This window comes from Leopardus geoffroyi, chromosome E3 (genome assembly GCF_018350155.1).
Source record: "Leopardus geoffroyi isolate Oge1 chromosome E3, O.geoffroyi_Oge1_pat1.0, whole genome shotgun sequence".
NCBI lineage: Eukaryota > Metazoa > Chordata > Mammalia > Carnivora > Felidae > Leopardus > Leopardus geoffroyi.
The window spans coordinates 36601676-36624450 of NC_059340.1; the positions used below are offsets into that span (position 1 = coordinate 36601676).

At 41.5% G+C, this 22775-nt stretch overlaps 1 protein-coding gene across 23 annotated transcripts in view; it reads right to left on the reverse strand.

The window, feature by feature from the left end:
- The window catches only part of RBFOX1 (RNA binding fox-1 homolog 1), a 2066775-nt gene that overhangs the window by 1114668 nt on the left and 929332 nt on the right, over positions 1-22775 (reverse strand). The window lies entirely within an intron of this gene.

Sequence of the window (22775 nt, forward strand, 5' to 3'; positions counted from 1 at the left end):
AGAGAGACATACACACACAGAATCTGAAGCAGCCTCCGAAGCAGCCTCCAGGCTCTGAGCTGTAAGCACAGAGCTTGATGCGGGGCTTGAACTCACAAACCTCGAGATCATTACCTGAGCCGAAGTCAGACACTTAACCAGCTGAGCCACCCAGGCGCCCCTGAAGTGCATTTTAGAAGAAGCACAATTCTGCAACATGTAGGAGGGAGTTAAATATTTGTTTTCTTCAAGATGCCAGTGAAGGGCAGTACACTGCATCTTCCAGGTATTTGGGGTTTACTGCTATTGGTAGTATAACATAGTCCAATATAAAAAAGGTGTAAAAAAAAAAGGAAAATAATTTCACTAGCAACTCAAGATACTGCATTACCACTCCAACAGCCAATTTTAATTAGGGTAGCTCTTGCATCCCAAAGTCAATACCTCTCTTAAAACAGGTATAACATTTATTTAACTTTACTGACCAACATTTATCTTTCTAACCAGAAGAGAAAGTGCTTATTTCTTTTCTGAAGCATTTGCCATATTTTCATGTTCTCCTACTTGTGTTTCCAAGAGTCAAGAAAAGAGTTTGTCTGTAATACACTGAAAATCAAGTTTGCAGGGGGAAAGAAAGGGCAGGATTTAACCATTCTAATTGGCTTTTTGAACGTTCTCCCCACGAGAATAACCACAAACAACAATGAGGAGAATGGAAATTATCATATATGGGAAGTTCGGGGTGGGGGGGAAAAGACTGGTTGCAAGAGAAGTCATGGTCTGTGTCATAAACAAATCATAAACTTATGTAACATTGGAATTAGATAAATGGCACATCTGAGATCAGTCCCTCTACTATTTGACTACCATCGGCCATACAGGCACAGCTCCCACTCTAATTGAAATTAATAATCCGGACTCGCCAGTTGCGTCCCATGTACCATAAAGTCTTGCAAGCATGGAGACTGCAGAATTAGATACAGTGATTGACGAGCAATTTCAGGTTAACAGGAGAGAAGGTAAAACACATGGAACTGGGTAAGTGTAAACAGGGTGGATGCTACCCACCATGAAATGCTAAGCATGATGCCCGATGCCTCTTCTACGGCACATTGCTAATGGATAGCTTGAAACCACTCGGAAGGAGCAAGGGTGATCCTCAGGAGGCAACATGGGTTCACTAAAAAAAAGTGACGGTAAGCAAAGTCTTTTGCTTATTTAAGGTTCTAGACTGATGGTCTGAGAAATGCTGAGACTGAGTATAGCACTGTGTTCAGTCAACTGTAAAGAGAAGGGAAGGAATGTGGGCATGACTTAGATTTATGACTGATTCACCCATTTGCCCCAGATTGGTAACAAATGGAGCAGCCATGTGTGTAATGTCTATACCTTCTGAGTGGATTCTTAAGCTATCTGGAAGCAAGTCTTCTGTTTGTAGTTTATAATTTAATTGTCATGGGTTTCCTTGCACATAGCAGACTTAGCAAATGCTGAATGATAAATGATTAGCCACAAATTATTGGAAGAGAAGAATTAACTGCAATGATGTGTGTAGACTTCCTGTGAAAAACATAACACACAGGCAATGAGCTATTGGAAAGCCAAGCCAGAGTCTCTGGGTAAGCATTTTTATCAACAATGGGAATGAGGACCTGAGAGATGTGGTTTATCAAATTTGCAGATGGTACAGACCAAGAGTTAGCTCACAAGCAAAGTGACAGAATCATGATTCAAAATTATATTTATAGATTGCAAGAATAGACTGAATTCTATATTTGTAGTTGCTTCTTACATGGCAAGCACTAAACTACATGCACAATGTACATCAACTAATAGAGTTACATGGGTTAATTAACGTACAGGTCACAGATCATAGTTCTCAGCTTAAGGCTAAGGGAGAATCAGGCATGTGAGACAAAATTATGGGCTGGACCCATTTGCAGGAATACTAATGAGCCTTGATGCTCACAGAAAAGAGAGAGGTGGGTAAGGAGCCCAAATGATTAAGAAAGCAATGGCCATTGGAAATGTGGTAGACAGAATAATGCACACCCCCCACCCCCGAAGATATCCACATCCTAATCCCCAGAACTGGTAAATATGTTACCTTATATGGCACAAAGAACTTTGTGGGTGTGATTAAATGAAGGATTTTGCGATGGAGAGATCAAACTGAAGGATCTAGGTAGGCACGGTGTTACCACAGGTGCGCTTAGAAGATGTCAGATATGAGAAAAAGGAAATGTGATAATGGAATCAGAGGTTGGGGAATGTGCTTTGAAGACAGAAGGAACCACAAGCCAAGGGGTGTGGGAGACTCCAGAAGCTGGAAAAGGCAAGAAAATGGATCCTCCCCTGGGACCTCCAGAAGAAATACAGGCCTGCTCACACTTCAGTTTTAGCTCTTGATATCCAAAATTCTTACTGCTTTAAAATGCTGAGTCTGTGATCATTTGTTATAGCAGCCATAGGAAACCAGAAAAGGAGGGATGAGAAATCCTGAGTCTGGCAGGTCTCCCTCATTCACAGACTGGCCTCTGGGCCCCATCACCTGCCAGTGAGGTCTGAGCCCCATGAGAAAAGTGGCAGGAGAATAGGGAGATGGGGGCCACTGTGCAGTGTCTGTTGGCGGTAGTAAGTGAAATAGTGACTTCATTTTTTAAAGATCTGTCAGTTGTCCTTCTAACAACGTATAATGTTAAAGGCAAAACAAAAGCAAAGCTTCCCAATTCTTATTCCTGACTCCTGTCTTTCTCTGTGACTTCTCATCTATTCTGCCAGCCAATCCCATGAGCTGTATCTATACAAAGCCTGCATGTTTAGCTGCATCCACAGTCCCCCTTGGTCCCAAGACGCCATCCTCTCTCACCCGAACCAGCGCAATGGCTCCCAATGGGGTTCCTTATTTCTGTCTTTGACCTCTTCTCTCTTCTCAAAACCACAGCCAGAGGGATCTTATTACACAAGTGAGATCAAGTCACTCCTCAGTAAATCCTGTGCTCACTGAAGATTTTAGTACAGGTGGTAAATATATACTATAATATGTAATATAATATAACATAATAAATATAATATAATATAAATAATGTAATACAATACAATATAAATAATTGCTAAACTCTCCTGAAATTCTCACAACTCTACAAGTTACTAGTATTAACCCCATTTTACAGATGAGAAAATGGGTAAAAGGTAGACCAGAGGCTCAGATTGTGCCTCTGATGTGATGGTCAGCTGATGTGATGGTCAGCTTCCCATTACATCCAAACTACATGCCCAAGTCCTTGCAATGCCTGCCAAGTCCTCAACGCATCTAAGGCCTCTATTTACCCTGACCTCACCTTCCTACTTGCCTCCCTTTAGATTCCCTGCACACACCTCAGGTGCCCCTGACACCTGTCTGCAGACTTCTCTCACCCCTGACCACACACATAATGTTTAGTAAGATGCCCAGTCTGGCTGCTGAAAAGCACCACATGCTATCTCCTGGATTCACTAGTGGCCTGAACTATTACCACTGGCACTCTCTCCATGACTCTGCATAAGCCTTGGAAGGCCTGCCTTTCTGTATTTCCTCCATCAGTTGCCCTGGTGTAGACCTGGCTTACCATGCTAAAACTAGCTGTCATTCTTGATTCTCTGTTCTGTATCCATACCCATGAACCCTCCGTTCTCCATCCTAACATAATCCAAAAACATCTGCTTCTCTCCACAAAACCCATCACCTTCAACCTGGTTCAAACACCTCTCTTTCCTCACTTAAGCTGCTTAACAACCTGCCTTTCACCTTACACCTGCCTGACACATCGTCCATCGTGCAGCCAGGGTGACCTTTCAACAATGCAAACTCAACATTGTGTACACATTCTACATGTTTCTCTATCACTTACTAAGTGAAGTCCACACTTGGCTTGTGACCCTCCTTCCACCTGTCTGGTTTCCTCTTGCACCTGCCCTCACCCTCCACATGTCAGCAGAACCTGCAGCTCCCAAACACACCTGCTATTTTCTGCCTCTGTTCCTTTGCATGTGCCATTCCTTCTGTTGCCATGTCTTCCCTCCTTCCCTCTGCCCCGTTAGTCCACCTGGTTTGCCTGGAGAAGTTCCTTTTTGGGCTGCAAAGCTCTCCTCAGGCGTCACCTTTTCCATAAAGTATGCCCAAGCCCTTTTGCTCAGGCAGCCTTACTCCATCCTTCCTTTGGTACAAGTTCTGATTTGTACACATCTATCTCTCCTGATAAATAGATTTGGAGATCCTAAAGCATAAAGACCGAGTGTCACTCTTTTTCATATTCCTCAATACCCAGCACAGTGCTGAGAAACTTAACTAGCACCAGTAGGCATTGAAATAATACTTGTTGAACAATAAACAAATATATGAATGCATGCACATGAATTAATGAAGAATTGCTTCTCCTCCTCTTGAGAAAATACTAGAACTTACAACTCTTTACAGAACCTATCAGAATCTATACAGAGAGAAGCAGATAATTGAGTAAATATGAGAAATAACTTCCCAACAATACATTATCCGGTAAGGAACAGGGCTGGCACGTAGGGGCCCCCATGGAGCCCTAGGCCATCAGGAGCCAGGCTCAATCCCAGGGCTGTGTGGAAGGCTGATCCCAAAGTTCTACACCTTCCTCATCAATTTCTCTCCCATCCTCCACCAAAGCTCTCTCCACAGACATATTTCAGACATTTGCAACTGCTTGATGATAATTAAAATCCAGCCCACCAACCACAATTGGCAATCCAGAGGCCACTATGACATTTCATAACTAATAAACTGAATAAGCTCCTTAATAACCCCCAACAATAAGCATGCTTGCCAAACAACAGTGGAGTGAAGACGCATTCTACTCTTCTAGGTGAGCTACACTGAGCAGGTGCACCTCACTAAATGTGTGCCTCCTAGACAAGGGGGTGTCTGTGGCGTCCCCATAAACCAAGTCATGTTGCAAATGCACTGTGATCTAAGAACATTCTTTAACTGCTTCCTACATGATATTTTGATAAAGCTAATAAATCTCCGGTATGATGAGCAATTGTAGCTTAATTTGTGTGTTGAATTAATTCAGACTTCCAATTGTCAATCTGGCTTAAAAATAGAACATCCCGTAATATTTAAAATAAAAATGATTATATCAAGGAACTGTGTGTACATACACGTGCATTTTATTTATGTAGCTCACTGAATACTATCCTCACTGTACATTTCAAGACCTGAGCAGCTGCCAGATAACAGTAACAGTAATAACGACAATGATGATTGTAATAATTCTAGCAAATTTATTGTAAAGTGTGTATTAAACACTTGGCATATAGCAACTCCTCAAACCTATAAAGTACCAGAAATGCTCCCATTTTAGAGATGAGAAAACTGACACACAGAGAGTGATTTACTCTAAGAAACATAACTGATAAAGTGTGGACCAGGACATGCACTCAGAGTACTTGGTGTCAGGGTCTTGAATCATTGTTTGTGGGAAGGTTGTTTGCAGAAAAGACTTCACTCAGCAGCTCCATACCTCCTGAACATTTTCTATTATTTGTACTATGGTGTTAGGGAGAACTGAAGACCATTCAAGGCAAATTGATGAACTCCCTGTCTACGTTTCACCCCGTGCTTCTCCGTAGCAGCTGACTCCGTGAGTCAGCCTGTCTCAAACCTCACCAATACTCGAACGGCATAAAATCACCCAAATGAGGCTGTGCTCAGGGTTCACAGCTAATCCCTGGCACCACTGAACATATTTCAACTTATGTGTGGAAGAAAGTTTCCTATAGACTGGAGTCTGGAGTTCTCGGTGACAAGGAGAATAATGTAAATGTAAGATGATGATCATAATGAAGAAATATTCTGGTTGGCTTTATCACCCGGGGTCCTCAGGAAGCCTGCCAGGAGGGGTGAGGCATGTTCCATCAGTGAAGACACATTCATCAATGCAGCCAGACATTCACTTTGTAAGATTTAATATGGAAACACTATACTTAAGAAGATTTATACAAAAGTCTCTTTCCCCATTGTTATCAGGTTTCCGTGTCATTCTATATAGCATATCGACTCTTCCCAAGCTGCAATATCAGCAGGGCTAATCTATAATAACTCGGCTATCTGGAGTTCACCCCGTCATCTGCAGTGGAATCATAGAAACCCAATTATGAAGGGAGAAAAAAAATTGAAAAGCCAAAATAATAATGGGGACTTGGTGTCAGGATATCAGTGGAAGGCTGTGGAGATCACAACAGGACCCCCAAACACTCAGGAAACTTAGGCACCCCGAGAGATAGAGCCCGTTACTACCTGACCCTGGAATCCAGGCTGGAGTCTTCCCAGTGGTGGAGACAGGCCTAACTTTTCCTCTGTGGACCCTCCTCGGAGATGATAGGGCACACCTGGAATTTCAGAGCAGATCCTTCAAACTGATTCAAGATCTCAATGGGTATATGCGAGTGTTTCTGCCTTTCTGGGGTGTGTGTGGCGGTTGGATTTTCCTTCAAAACCCACCTTGGCTTTCTCTAACTCCTAAACTCCCCTCCTCCTCCTCCTCTCTCCTTCCACCCTTCTCTTCCTCTCTCCCTCTCCAACCTTCCCTCTCCTTGCATGCCCATCATGCCCATCTCATGAAGAGAACAACCAGCTACAATGCAAACTAAAATAAAACTAAAAATGCCAGCAAGTTTCCAAATGGCAGCAAAATGAAGTACAGAAGTACACCTAGTGATTGCCAGCGGCTGAAGTTAGGGGGCTGGGGAGTGACTTCTGGGTGGGCACTAAGCTTCCTTGGGGGAATGTGATGGTACTAAATGCCACTGAATTGTGCACTTTAAAATGGTTAATTTTATGATATGCAAGTTTTGTCTCAATACAAAAAGTAAAAGTGTTAAGGTGATTATCTACGTTCTCCCTAAAGAGGGAAAGAGACTCTGAATCCCTTTCTAAAATGGAAGAAATCATTCCAATATCTCTCTTTGTGTCTCTCTCTTATATATATGTATGTATGTACGTGTGTCTACATAGACATATATATGTATATATGTGTGTGTGTATACACAACATTAGATCTGTAGGTACCAGAAAGAATGAACAAGACAAAACAAACCCACTCAACAGAAATGGCTACAGGAATGAATCAAGCTGTTTTTAAATTTTTTTTTTTCAACGTTTATTCATTTTTGGGACAGAGAGAGACAGAGCATGAATGGGGGAGGTGCAGAGAGAGAGGGAGACACAGAATCAGAAACAGGCTCCAGGCTCCGAGCCATCAGCCCAGAGCCCGACGCGGGGCTCGAACTCACGGACCGCGAGATCGTGACCTGGCTGAAGTCGGACGCTTAACCGACTGCGCCACCCAGGCGCCCCTCAAGCTGTTTTTAAAACAGAAGGATTTTCCTAACAACAGAAGAACCCCATGCGACAGATATGAACTTGTTATTTCTTTGTAGGGGCACGAAGCTGTGTGCCAGCCTAACTCCGGGCAACCCCCACAGCACACAACACACACCACACTGCCTAAACCCAAGCCAGCCAGAGCCACCCCAGGAGAGGGTGTGAGAACAGAGAGTGGGATGAAAAGCAAATTTAAAGCTACACCCGATTCTCAATGTAATTGGAACATTCAGGAGAGGGTGTTAATTTGATCAAGAGTATTTAAGTGAGGAAATGATGATTTTAGAGTATTCCTCTTCCAGCTCAGCCACTAATGCTTAAAATGAGAGCCAAATGCTACCTCTTCCTTGACCCCACCTGCCTCCCTCTCTGGCATTCGGAAATACTTTCTTGTCCACCTCACCAACCTAAAAGGAGACCCTGGGAAAAAACACCTGCCTCAGCTACCTTCTCAAATGTCAACTTCACGTTTTAAAAAACAGTATTTTTTTTTTCAGATAAATGCGTCATTTTACCTTCACCATAAAAGTTACGTACGTTCATCGTGGAGGATTTAGAAGGTATTTAATAACACGTAGGAAACCTATGAGACTCATTTTTAATTTCGACACCCAAGGGATAATACCTAATATGGTAGACTGCTTATATTTTGTATTCTACTTTGAATTTTGACTTAGATGCAAATAAACATAATATCTAGAAATAGTTTTATTTTGGTTTAAATACAAATTGGTAAATAATGTTGTTTTACCTGTTTAATTCCATTTAATAGTATCCCAGGGACATTTTTCCATCCCATTAAACACTGTCCTAGGCATCACTTATAATGGCTGCAAGGTCATTTTGTCAAATAAGAAAAGAAAGAGTAATGTGTTTTTTCCAAATCCCTATTGTGGAACATGTAGGTTAATTTCTTACTAACATAAACAATGCTGCAATGAACATCGCTGTGGACAAACCTTTGTACAAAGTCATAACCCCCTTCTCCCATGAACACACACACACACACACACACACTTCTTTTTTTTTTTTCATCGTTTATTTATTTTTGGGACAGAGAGAGACAGAGCATGAACGGGGGAGGGGCAGAGAGAGAGGGAGACACAGAATCGGTAACAGGCTCCAGGCTCTGAGCCATCAGCCCAGAGCCCGACGCGGGGCTCGAACTCACGGACCGCGAGATCGTGACCTGGCTGAAGTCGGACGCTTAACCGACTGCGCCACCCAGGCGCCCCCACACACACACTTCTTAATATATACTAGAGTTTCTCAACCTGGACCGTGCTGACATTTGGAGATGGAAATACTTTGTGATAAGGGGCTGTCCTATTCATGGTGGGATGTTCGGCAGCACCCTTGCCCTCTACCTGTTAGATGCCAGTTGCATTCCTTCCTTAGTTGTGACAACTGTCACATCTGTCCTTTGCTGCGTGCCCCCCTGGGGGTGTGACTGCCCCCTGCTGAGAACAACTGGAATATTGCAAATACTGGTAGAATGAGATACAAGGTCTCAATACCTTTTGGTATTTGACTTTCAAACCCACTACTCCAGCACGATGCCCACCAAGGTGTGGGAGAGCTTACACTGTCTCCTTACTGTGATTTCCCAGCACTTCTTACACAGGTGCCTTGCCCAAACGCATGCCTGCTTCCCAGTCTTTTGTGTTCTTGACTCTCTTTGTGTTACCAACAGTAAGTGTGGATCCCTTACTGTGGCTCCTTATTTGGCCTCCTATCTGATTTCCCTTTAAACCCGTGGCTTTCCTACAACCAGTACTGTGCTGTGCCTTCATTGATCTTTTCCTCCACAGCTGGCTTTCTGGATAGGCCAGCCTCCTTCAGCCCACCTCCCTGCACGTTGCTGTCTGTTTGCTGCATCTCCTTCCAGGACTTTACCTTCCTCCCACCTGTGGCAAGAAGGCTTACCTCTTACAGGGATACTGATTTATTACCAGATTTTTGAAAAGCTTCTTTGCAGCTGTCAGAAGGTAGAATGTTGGTCAGATATACATGACAAATATTGAGGTTATTATCAGAGAAAATTGGGTGTTTAGGGGAGAAACAGAAGGGAAGGGAATGGCAATGACCTTGGAGAAGAAAAAGTGAGACAAAAAGAGAGGCCTAGGTCGTCAATACCAGGGGAATGGAAGAGGGGTGCCAGAATACTAGATGGGGTTTGTGATGGGGGAGATATAGGTTAATAACGTGCCAGGATCCAACTTGGTTTATAGAGTACAACTGTGGCATAGAGGTTAACCAGGGCCAAGATAAACCTACACAGTGACTAGACACACAGAGAAGTCTCTCTGCGATGATTAGTGTGTTGGTAAGTATACCCCATTTGACTTTTTGTTATCTACAGCACCCATGTTTCCTTCTGTATCAGTGGCATTCATGGTGGCTCTGGAAGGTGGTAGCTAACAGAATGCAGTATTATTTCCACATTATGCAAAATATATTTGAGCCACCTCCACAGTCATGACCGCAATGAATGTGTCAAAGTTTGCTGAAAATCTAGTTAAAAAGTACATTTCCTTCCTTCTAAGAAGGATTCCCCTGACAACAAAACTCTGATTCAAAATTCATCACCTCCTTAAAAGTAGAACTTCCTTGAATAAAACCATGTCATCCTCAGACACGCAAATATTTGTGTATTCACATAATACACTCTTTCTTTTACCGCAATCCGTCACACTTTTATTTCTACGACAGTCCACAAAGGACTCCAGGCACCTGTTCCCATAGGGAACAGTGAGTAATGAAGGAGCAGACACTTGGCCTGCCCCCACCCCTCCCAGAGGAGAGGATACACCCAGAACCAACACTGCCACTGCCGGGTTGCCCGTGATTCCTACCATTGCATCAACATGCCGCTGGGCTTCTCATGTTTATCCCAATTTCATTTATCTCCAAGTTTGCTGACACCCAGCCTTCATTTGATTGACTTACAAATTGGAGGATAAATTATGTTTTCTATTGCCGAGCAATTAGCCATTAAGGAAAAGTACAATCAAAATACAAAGACAGAAGACATTCCTACTACAAGGAGGCACCCTCAGAAGAAAGACTCCTTCCAACCTCTAGCCTTCAGGCTTAAAGTGCCCTTGAAGGCAGGTCTAGCCTTTTAAAATGACAACACTATTTACTCCTTGCACTCTGTGAGGTTCATCACACACATAAAGCAATCGGAGAGTGCGAAATACATCTTCTTCATCACCCCCATCTTTGTCTCTCCAATTGTCTCTCTCTGAGATTCATTTCTCTGGCCTCTGCAGCATGATTGGTTCAAAGGCTGTCAACGGTGCAAGTGAACAGCAAGGAAATAATCAGTGGTACCAGGTGGGGACTTGCCTATGAGCAAATTCCAATGCGCTAAAATTGAGAACTGTGATCAACCTGGCTGTCGGTAGCATTATCTATAATAAGGACCATTCTTCACGTTGCAAGCTAATTTTCCAACCCCACTCTTTTATCTTGATGGAGATTTTCTTCACCCCTCTGTAATGTTGAAAATTTTCCAGCTTTACATCTCCTCCAAGACTGCATTTCCTTTGTTAATCCTTGATTTAAAAACACTAACTCTTTAATTTATCTGTTCTTTTTGTAAAAATAATGCACGCTTATCATAGCAAATGTTGAAAGCTTAAAAATGTATAAAGGAGGGAAAAAAATCCCCCCCCTCCATAATCAAATCACCCAGAGGAAATCACTATTACAAACTTGCTGTGTTTCCAATCTTGGCTACTAGGCATTTCTAACATATATAAGAAATTACTGTATATATAATTTTGCTGAAGATACGTTTTTGTTAGACTGTTGAAGAGAAAGGGAATAAATCCTCCTGTTCATTGATGACACATAGCTAAAGCAGCCATGCCAATGGGAGAAAAGGACAGTGAGGCTTTAGGTGATTAATTTGAAATGAAGATTAAAATCATTGTTAGCTGCAAAACAAGGAAATTAAGTGATTGTCACAAACAACCTGAAACAGCTCAGTGGGATCCATTAAGATTTTTAACAGCTCAGTGAAATCTAACATCTACCTGACAGCCCCAAATGGGAGGGTTCAGGAGAAGCCTGCATCTTTACTTTGACTCTTTTATTCTGTGCATTAAACAAGCAAACTTTTTACTGATGGATGGTCCAGGAAAACTGAACTGACCTCTGCCTTCAATTAACTCAGTTTGAGATCATGCCTATACCCTGCACAGCTTGTCCTCATAATCTGAGATAATAAGAGTTTAAAAGGCTCAACAAGGCAAAATTTGGTGTGTGTGCCCTGCGTGCAAAATATAGTACATGGCTGAGAAGTGTTGTGTCATCTATGAAGAATGAGAAGGATGTGGTACCTGTAGCTAGCCCAGATGCACAGGTGCACTGTCTGCTCCCAAAGCATGCAGGAAAGCATCAATCTGAATGTTTTCTGAAATGATATTGGCATGGGGCCCACATGAGCTTCATATTCTCCAGTGGCTCCCTTGTTCATGAATTTGGTTCCAGAAATTTGGTAGAAATGTACCTGGACTTAACTTTTGCTTCTTTTTCTTCTTCATTTCTTCCCTAGCTCTTTCCTTGTCCCTCTATCCCTTTAATATTTATGGAGTGGCCACAATGTAGAGGGACAGGGAGGTGACGAAGAGGCAAGCAACTGACATACCCAAGTCCCAGGCTCTAAGGAGCTCACACAGAGGGGTACTAACATGTCAGTAAGTAATTCTTACACAAGGAAGCAAAGAATAACAAATATTTACTTCTAATACTAAAGTGTATACTTAGGAAGTATAAGGAAATAATGGAGTGCTTCAAAAAGGAGGGAACATTTAAGTTGTGTCCTGCAAAAGAAGTCAAAGATTGTGTTAAAGTTTAGAAAATTGAAGGTTTAGACAAAAGTTTAGGTTTTGTTGTTTTAATCACCTTGGGCTGAAGGGAAATGAGTGGATCACTGCAAAGACAACCCTGGAGATGGGTGGAACACTGCCCAGATTGGGGAGAAACCACAGAGAAAGGTCTGCCAAGGATCTCTGGTTCTGGGAGAAGAAGGGTCTAGGCCCATATTCTTTCTCCAAAATTACTTTTCTACTGGTCCCTGCAATTGCAATGCAATTTTTCTTTTCCACATATGGATCCTTTCAGATTTGCAAGTAATGTTGAAAAACTGGACAAAACCCCGACAATGGAAAGCTTATCAAGGTTTCAGAAAGACGACCAACTGTCCAAAACTACAGATGATGTGAATTCCAATTCCCTCTTGGATAACATCATAATGAGCTACCATTTTTCGCCGTACTTTATTGCCCCCAGATTAGTAGACACCTTCCCCTAAATAGCAGCTCCTAATATGGTTCCTTAGTTTCTGGAAGTCTCCTTGAGAGATACCATTCTTTGTTACTGTAATGAGAAAAGTTTGGTAAAGTGGCTAGAAGATAGACCACCTGGGTTTATATCCAGACTCAGGCACTCACTGGCTATACTTGGGCATGAAGTCTCTCTGAGCCTCCATTATCCATCTGTAAAATGGAGAAAATAAAAGTGGTTCTCTCATGAGGTTAAATGACATAATGCCTAACAGTGCTAAGTCCTCAACAAGTGTTAGTTACCATTACTACCCAGTAATAAGGGGAGCAATTAACCAAAGGAAGCCCTTTGTGCCCACTATAATTTGTTTTAAGTCTTGGCCTGTAGTCCTTATTTAACCTTGATCATTCATTCATTCATTCATTCATTTGGCAAATATGTTTTGAACACCTCCTATGGATTAGGTATTACGTATCAAACTTCCTAAACAGGAAAACACACATCTTGTCTTACAAGAAGTTTCAGTTTGTATGTGTGTATCACCAAACTAAAGAAAGTAGCAAAGGAACAGGCTAAAACCTGTTCCCTTTATTGAACAAATAAACAGATATGTGTTTGGCCACATGAAACTCTTATTTGGCCAACTATAGAGTCTATAGAGAGGCAAAAAAGGGAGAAAATCCCACAATTACTTTGCAGTCAGAAGGAAAATGCTTTGCAGAAATTTAAGGGGAAGGACCATCATACACATGATCATCACACACTATGCACAGAAGAGCATGTCTTGGTTAGTAATGATAGCTGAAGACAAATGGAAAACACACTTATTGGGAACCCATCAGTACTTTCTTAGGGCAATACTTAGAAGACTGGAAAGACTAATTTGGTCTTCAAATCACTTATCCCCAGCATTGCCACGTGTGCATTTCATAAGCGTATATTGTAAGTTATCTCATCATGAGTTATCTCATCCCTGGTCATTAAAATACTGCAGGAAGAGCAAGTCAGTCAGGAATGCTGAGGGTTTCAAACAGACCATGCTTCTCTCTCTTAGATTTTCCTTTAAAAGCACACGGGTTTTAGTTTGGGGTTCTTAGCACATCACATGTGCAATCATTCCTTCACAAGATGCTTTCCACAACCCTTAAATATTTCTAAATTTTCTCATTTGCTCATTTGTAGTACAGTTCTCTTAGGGGGAAAAAAAGAAGGAACAAAGTGAGTAGAAGGGAGGAAGGAGAGGAAGGAAGGAAATTACGAGTGAGAAGAAAAAAGTTCCCTCTCCATCAGTCTGGACATTTCCCCATGGAGAAGCGACTGGTTTCCAGAACAACATAAGAATGATATTTTGATCACTGGAGCCTTGAGCTCTATAAACTATTGGGTGATCCAACAGCTCAATAAAATCAAACGCTGGCCAGGGCTGTGTTTTGATGTGAAGAAGGTTGAGAAAATAAAAACCATCTAATGGAAAATTACAGAGGAGCTCTTCTTCCTTTGCATAAATGAAAAACTCAAACAATTTGGTTTTGAGGACGTTGTTGCACATTGTTCTAAAAAGTAGACACAGCTTTTGTTGTCTTGTTACGAGATGATAAATATTCATGCCGGTGAATTACTGCTCGCTAATGGCCCAGTATTTGGCACACCTGTTGTGGTGCGTCTCTAAAATAGCAGCGACAGTTTAGGATGGCAAGGCTGGCAGGTGCTAACAATGGGATATCATGACAAGTGCAAGGAAACAACAAATTTCAAGTTCCTGATTAAACGAAGGTCCCCAAAGTGAGCCCATCTTACCTGGCACTCATCTTCATAAATGTTTCTCATTTTTCAAACCAAAAGAATTTGAAGGCCCTACCTTAGCTGTCGGATGGCCATTCACGTTTCTGCATTCCTGTATCTCACATAGTCTGCAATCATAAGGGTTAGGCACGGTCTGGAGTCAGGGTCTCTGGGTTAAAAGCCTTGCTCTGCCACCTCCGGGCATCACTTATGTCACCTCAATCTTCTTTTGTGCTTTCATAAAATGGGGGCAACAATATCATCCTTCACAGCAGAGATTCTCAACCTCAACAATACAGACATTTGGGGACAGATCATTCTTTGCCGAGGGGGAGAGTCTGTGCATTGTAGGATGTTTGGCAGTGTCCTTGACCTGTATGCACCAGATGCTAGTAGCACTCGATGACATCCTACCAGTTTGTAACAACCAAAAACATCTCCAGCCAGATATTGCCAAATGTCCCTTAAGGACAAAATTGACCCTGGTTTACAACCCCTGCCCTATACAGTGGTTCTGAAGAGAGAATGCACGACATTTATTGCACATTCATGATGTTGGGCGCACAGTAAACATTCACTGTGGATAACCATTATTATTTGCAAGACACTGTGCTAGACATTTGGGTGAGACACAAGTTTGAGTCAAATGAGACTCCTTCCCTTATGGAACTTACACCATACTTAATTTCATTCTTTGCACTTGGCATTTCCAGAAATTATCTTCTTTATTTAGGTGTTTGCTTGTTAAATCTGTCTCCCTCCCATGAGCATGTGAGACTGATGAGCCTCTAAACCATATTTGCCATGTTCACTGCCATAATCCCACAACTAGTGCAGTCTAGAACAATGGAACACAACAGATGCTCATGACACATTTGTGGGAATGGATGCCACATACTCCATACACACAGTCCCAGAGAAGAGGACTAAGAAACCATATACCCATATAAAGTATGTATGTTATATATACAAGTGCCTTAGGTGATTCATAAATTCAGGCAAATATTAGAAAAAATGTCTTCATCCATCCATCCATCCATGGTTTTTGTCAGCAGAAGCTTCACAAAATGCAATGAGATCATCTCCCACTTAAAGAGCCTTCAACAATTTCCTTGTCCAACCAAGGGCCTGTGCTTGACTTCTCAGGGTGCACATCCCTCTCACCCCTTTGCACACTGTTCTGGATGATCTTTATGTTCACTGAACTTTCACACTTCCTGCCTTTGCAAGTATCATTCCCTATGCTTGTAATTCCCTCCTTATCTGTGTCCATCTAGGGATACATATTCATCCTTTAAGAACGGCTCCCCATCTACTTCCCTAAGGAGCAATTCAGTCCTACTTCTTCATCCACTCTGTTCTTCTGGTCACGGTTCTGCTCCCATTGAACACTAATTTGTCCCAAAGGTATGAACTACAAGAAGCATGTACCGGGAAACTACAAGAAGCATGTCAGTGGCCAGCTTGGATGTGCAGAGTTGTAGATGAGATTGACAAATAGGTGATTATTAATTAATTAATGATCAAAATATAAATGTTTTCTTTGGCACTGGGCATCAAGTAGCCACATCAAAAGATCCTAGAATTTTTCCAAAAAAGTTGCTCTCAGTCGAAACCTTCACTGTTTAGAATTCCTTCACAACTATCTTTTTGGCCAATCAAATCAAATCATCGATTACCTGTGAAAGTAAAAGTCCTCACCTTAAAAACACAAGTTTGGTATTTGGAAACGGTCATTTGCAGTGATTGCCAACTGAGAATTTTATTATTCCAAATACTCTTTATGAAAGATAAATTTCATTGGTAATTAATAGGTCATTAATAGGTAATTAATAGGTCATTATGGAAAATGGCATTTCATTATTGTTTGAGAGAACGAGAGAGAGGGGAAGAGAGAGAGAGTTCAGAAGCCCAGAAGAGGGGCAGAGGTGGGAAGAGAGAGAATTGTAAGCAGGCTCCACGTTTAGCTTGGAGCCCAACACAGGGCTCGATCCCACGACCCCGGGACCATGACCCAAGCTGAAATCAAGAGGTGGATGCTCAACTGACTGAGTCACCCAGGCACCTCAGAAATTGTCATTTCTAAACTGATAAAGTTTAACCAAGAATGTCCCATGTTCTTTTTATCTACTGCTAATGGACTTAGCCATTTTCTTTTTCTGTAGGAAAGCAAAAGGTCAATTTCTGAGTGGTAACAAATTCTTAACATGCAGTTCTTTGTAATTTTTCAAATAACTTGAAAATTGAAGTATCTGAGGAAGCATCATCAATGACAACGTTCTCTTTCAAAATTACCAATTTTTCAAAGGTCCATTCATGACAGCACCGGGAAAACCATCCAAGGAGAGAGTAGCTATGTCAGGCCCATTCTCTAGGAACAGGAAATGCAGGAAGGCACACATATAAGCATGTTGTGTTCACATTCCCGGGGTCCTGCTCAATGAATCAGATCACTCAATGATTCTGAGCCACTAAATCAGCTAGCAAGCCTACCAGCAGTCATGAAGTCAGTAGGATCGTCTGTAGCCAGCATTTTCTTCTACAGAGACATAAATTAGAACACACTAAACTGTTTGTGTAATGTTGGTACCTATATTGTAGGTGAGTGTTGGTCCACAATGTAAAATGCATTTGGTCGCAGTAAAAACCAAAAGATTCCACAGACATCGGCGAAAATTTCTCTTTGAAACTCAAATTTAGTATACAGTAGAAAGACAATTTTTATATGGTGGTGATTTTAAGACTCATGGGGGTCCATAAATATTGTGAGCTAAACAAACAAGTATCCCCCACTAGCCAGAGGTAACTACAGAATATCTTTTTAAAGGCAGAAATGGAGGAAGGAGGTCCAGGAGTCTGACCTGAGGAAATCTGTGAGAACATTATTTCATTTATTTCATAGAGAGGTTATGAAAGTATCCCATGCTGATTCCCAACAAACATGTTCTTTATTTTCTTGGGGATTTCTTCTATCTGCATTAAGGTTCAAGTTTTTAACTTACAGAATATAGAAATTGCCTACTACTTGACCATTGTGACACAGCCACTTTTTGATTGTTTTATTAAGAAAAAATTTTAATCCCTCCATCTGAAACTCGATGACTATTCAAGACTTATTTCTTATAACCAACTATTTATGTAGAGTAACATAAAAACTTTCAATAAGAAAAGCTAAGAGCATATATAGGCTAGACTCATCAAAGGTGACAGAATGGAAGATAATTCTCATCTTCTCATTTTTAACTCATAAATAGCATTCCTATCCATTATTTATCTATTTTCAAATTTAACTAATAGTTCTGGTAATAATTGCATAATTTCTATGGCCATAGAAAAAGCAGTCTGCATGCAGATAATAGGGCATTTTAATATTTATGAAGTTCAAAGTTTCCTATAAATAGAGAAATTCAGAAATTATCACCAGATCTAAAATTATATTGAAAGATAGATGAATAATTAATAACAAAGGCATGTGTTCATTGGGAACACACAACACAGAAGTAATAAATGTGCACATTACCACTTTGGTCAAGATACACATGCAAGGTGGCTCCTTTCTCAGGGTCACCTCTGGACATGTGGCTACCTAAATGGAGGAACTACTGTGCTTGGACCTTAGAGTTATTATCATTACTAATAATGAGTTTTAAGCATAAAAGAGCAAAGTTTGCATACATGGTGGCTGTCATTACCTACTGTCTCCTTTCATCCAGGCAGCATTCCTGATTTATTATTGGCATAGGTATTATTAAGCCAATGAGGCAATATAGCAGTTGAGCAAAGTGCAGTGGATTCTGACTCTCTGGGTTCATATCCTCACTGCTCTATTCATTTGCCCTGTGAAAGTGGTGCAAATCTCTTTGCCTCTCTGTTATTATGTCTCCAGTGGATGTGAATCCCATTACTTCCAGCCTGCTGCCTGGGGAGCAAAGCCACCTCTGGCAAGAAAAAGGCACTGGGCAAAGAAATGTAGGTGGGCTGTTGGACCAGGTAGGAGCACAGTGAAGAGGGAGGGAGAGTAAGATGATAAGGAGTAGGCGAGGTGGATCACAGTGAGTCCCTAGATAGCTCCGAGATGATGGCTGGTCTCCAGAAAAATCGACCATGTGATTAGAAGGGTGAAACTTTGAGCCAGCCAACCAATGGGGAGAAGAGCAGGACTGGATGTGAAATTCAATTATATGGCCAACAATTTCATCAGTCATGCCTACATAATAAAATCCCAATCAAAACTTTGGACATCATTATTCAGTAGAATATCCCAAATGGTGAACATCTCAATGTGCTAGGAGAGGGACACATCAAGACTCCATGGACACAGAAGCTCCTATACTTGGGACCCTCCCAGTCTTTGCCCTATGCACCATTCATTAGGTGTTTATTTCTATCATCTACAACAAAATTTTTATAATAGCTGTACAGGACATCCCTGACTTCTATTGAATTATTTTTAGCAAAATGTTGAACCAGAGGGGGTGGTGGGAGGTGCCAAATTTGTAGCTGGCCTGGCAAAAATATGGACACCTTGAGGACATCCAAAATTTGTGGGCGTCGCTGGTCTTGTAAAGGGGGTCAGTCTTGTGAAGGATTTTGCCCTTAACTTGTGGGATCTGTGCTAACTCCAGGTGGTTGCTATCAAAATGGAACTGAACTTCAGGATACTCAGTTGGTGGCAGAGAAATGGTTTCAGAGCGGGGGGACACTGGTAACAACCCCTATGACCAGTGCAAGCCATGTGTTCCCCTTCTGTCAAAATGGGAGTGATAATGATAGCAACCACTACATTCTGGGGTTATTCAGTAGAGATAGTTCACATAATACATGTTAAGCCTTTAGCCAAAACCGTGAACACTTAGTAAATTCACCCGTTTTTTTCCCATGTGTGACATGAGAAAACTGAGGCTCAGAGAAAGTAAGTGAAGTCTGTGGAATGTGGCAGGACAGGGCTCCTGACTCCCAGGGCAGGTCAGTTTCCACTTACCCAGTCTGTCTCTCCTACCCATATAGCTAATTCCACGGCTCCCCGTGACACTTTGTAACAAAAGGCACCAGAAGATAATACAAATTCCATTTGAATAGACACATAGGATCCAATGAGCCTCCCCCAGAGGCAGCAGCATCTTTGCTCTTCCATATACTTTGGTCTTAATGGCAGTGCTTGCACAAGGGCCTCAAAGAGATAAGACCTTCAGCCAAAGTTTCATCAACACACCCCACGGGGAAGGCTGGCTTGGAAGATTTATTTTCTTATACCTATAAAAGCACATCTATATGCACCAACACACACACACACACACACACACACACACACATATGCACGCACACAGCCGTTACTACACTTTAAACCCTAAACTGTGCTAAAGAAAAAAAGAAAGTTGCCAATTTTGCGATCCCAAAACAAACCCTTAAGGAATGCAGGGAGGTTCTGCAACAAAAACATTTTCCCACAAGCAAGGCTTGTTTTCTTACCCTCACCTCCTAGAGGACACATTGGAGTGGGAAGGCGGGGATGGCAGCCAGCCTCTGGCAGCGGCTGATTTTAGATGCTTTGCAGGTGCTCATGCCTTGTTTTTCTGAACAGGATCAAATCCTAAGATTTTAAACCCAAACTCTCTAAGAGCACAGCCACGAGACTCTCAAGGACAAAATGATTATCTCAGATCTCCAGAAACTGAGCAGTGTACAAAACAGCTATGGGAAGGGAAGGGTCGCTTGTGGATTTTGATTTTCCTTCAGCTTTAAGAGAATATAAATTCCTTGCTGCCTTAAGATAGTGGTTTGTAGCTGGATAAGTTCTAGCAGAAATCTTTGCCTCTCTCCTTCAAAACAGTCATTTGACGACCACGTTATTTTGTTCATTCAAATTCTTTCCTGTTTTTTAAACACTTCGCAGGTTATCTTAAGTTGTGTGCCTTAGCTTTAACAACAACAACAAAGTTTTATTGAAGTAAAACACGTATACTGAGAAGCAGGCAATTGAACACACTCATTTTCACACTCATATGCAACTTAACTTTAAAAAAAAAAATCAATTTAAGGTTTTCCAGTTTCAAAGTGTTTGCTAAGGTTTACATGTTACAAAACATTAGTATCAGAAGTGCATGGGGAGACACCTATGAATTCATTCATCTATTCAAACCATAGGTATTTATGGAGTGCCAAACATGGGCCAGGTTGTGATGTGCATCTGTGAGTAAAGCAGAAAAGACCCCTACCTTCAGGCAGCTTACAGACAGTGGGGGAGAAATGATACCAAGAGGAAACAATAAGAAATGCACGTAATGATTAATGGTGACAAGAGCCAGGAAGAAATAAAGTGTGTGATACAGCAGGATGGGTCATGGTTAGAGGTGAATCAAATTAAAATACAAAAACAAAGTCCTGTCACTTTCCTGAGCTCACTTGTCTCTTCACGGAACTGTGAATTCAGTCCCCCCAACACCACATTCTTTGTCTTTTTGTTGTGAGGACTTGTTAAAGCCTCACAAAGGGTAGGCTTGTAAACATCTGAGGAGACAGAAATTGACTGAGAGGCCCAAGCATTGTGTGCAATTCACAGAGACTCTCATGAACAGACTCAAATGATTTTCATCCCATTCAACAGCTCTGAAAGATGGAAGGATCTGCCTGACAAAATGGGATGGGAAAGAAAAGGTGAGCCAGGAGCACCTACTGAGCTAATATCTGGAGCTTATCTTGATAGAGATTTCAGTGTGTAAAAAACATACTAACAATTGGGTGCTGGATATTGACAAATCGTAAATTAGATGCAGCCAATGATATGATTAAAAGTGCCTCCCTTACTCCTTATGAGACATCTATAAAAGTCCCCACTTACTTTGTGTTAAAACTGAGACAGCCAGTTTTCTAAAATGAGGTGTTTTTCTTTTAGGGATCTCATCAACAAAAATTGGTGTCTGCTTATATGGGCCATACACACCATGTGAGGATCAGTGACCTCGTGTTTCATTTCCTGTGGGTCCCTGAAGATCCCTGCTAGGATGAGACTCTTATTTTGATCTCTTCCTTCATAGCACTTACCACAATTGTAATTCATTCAAGATATGTTTGTTTAATGCAAATCTCTCCCAAGAGCTGTAAGTCAAAACTGTGATGGCTCATTTACAGTTGTATTCCCATTTCTTAGGATGGAATATCTGTCTCTCTCTGGATATAGACACAGGTATACATAAAAATAAAGATACACATATAAATACAGGTATAGGCATAGGTACAGAGATACAGCGAGAGATAGATAGGGAGACACAGATTATAGACATACAGATAAAAGTATGAATAAGGAGTAGAAACAGATATGACATAGATAGAAGCATAGAAATAAGAATAGAGATACAGAAAATGGTATACAGATAAAGATATCACAGGCATTTTCTGAGCAAATGGTGACTCCTGACCACTACACTCATATATTGATCTAGATCTTTCCCTATCAGTGATACCCAATCATCATACCATATATTTCACAGCCAGTGTGTGTGTGTGTGTGCGTGTGTGTGTGTGTGTGGTGGGGGGGGGGGTGATGGCGGGGATCAGCCATCACATGAACACACAATGTTAATTTCAGGCCAGGTTCCTGTTTTCTTTTCTAACATCAAATGGTTCTTTCAAGTTCTCCAGCTCTGAACGGCTCTTAACACAGAGGTTCCTCATAACCTTTCAAACACTCTCTACAACAATGCATGTTCAGAATTATGGGCATCCTGGAATTGTCAATCGACAGCATCATTTTCAGACCCAACCACGACTTGGCTTAGGGTGGGAACAGGATGAGCTCTTCAAAATTCTATTACTGCAGAGATGCCAAATATCAATAATATGCTTTAGGAGGAAAAAAAACACCTCAATTTCCAAAAATAGTTAAGCAAATGGAGAAAAGAGAAGAAACTGACCTCCAGATGACCAAATAACCCTAAAGTTATTATGTATTCTCCTCCTCTAGGAAAGAATTAATTTTTCCCCATGTTTAATAGCAAATAACTCCACAGCATTAACGGCTTCCATATTCGTCTACATTTTATGTTCTTTTAGCAGAGTGTGACGCATACACACAGATTCTGAACACATATAAACTTTTCTGTGGAGGTAAAATCTACTATAGTTTGATTAAATTTGGGAGCCAGTGCAGTCAAGGCCACAGATACCCAGGAGACAGGGGACTGCATAGCATTAATGGGTGTTGCCTAGTGAAGAGAAACTTATGTCATGAGGAAATGCCACAAGGACTGAGCATCTTACTGCACTAAAAGCATGGGTTTGGGTGGTGTGAATATTGCAAAATACCTGGTCTTTAGCGCCACTGCATTTG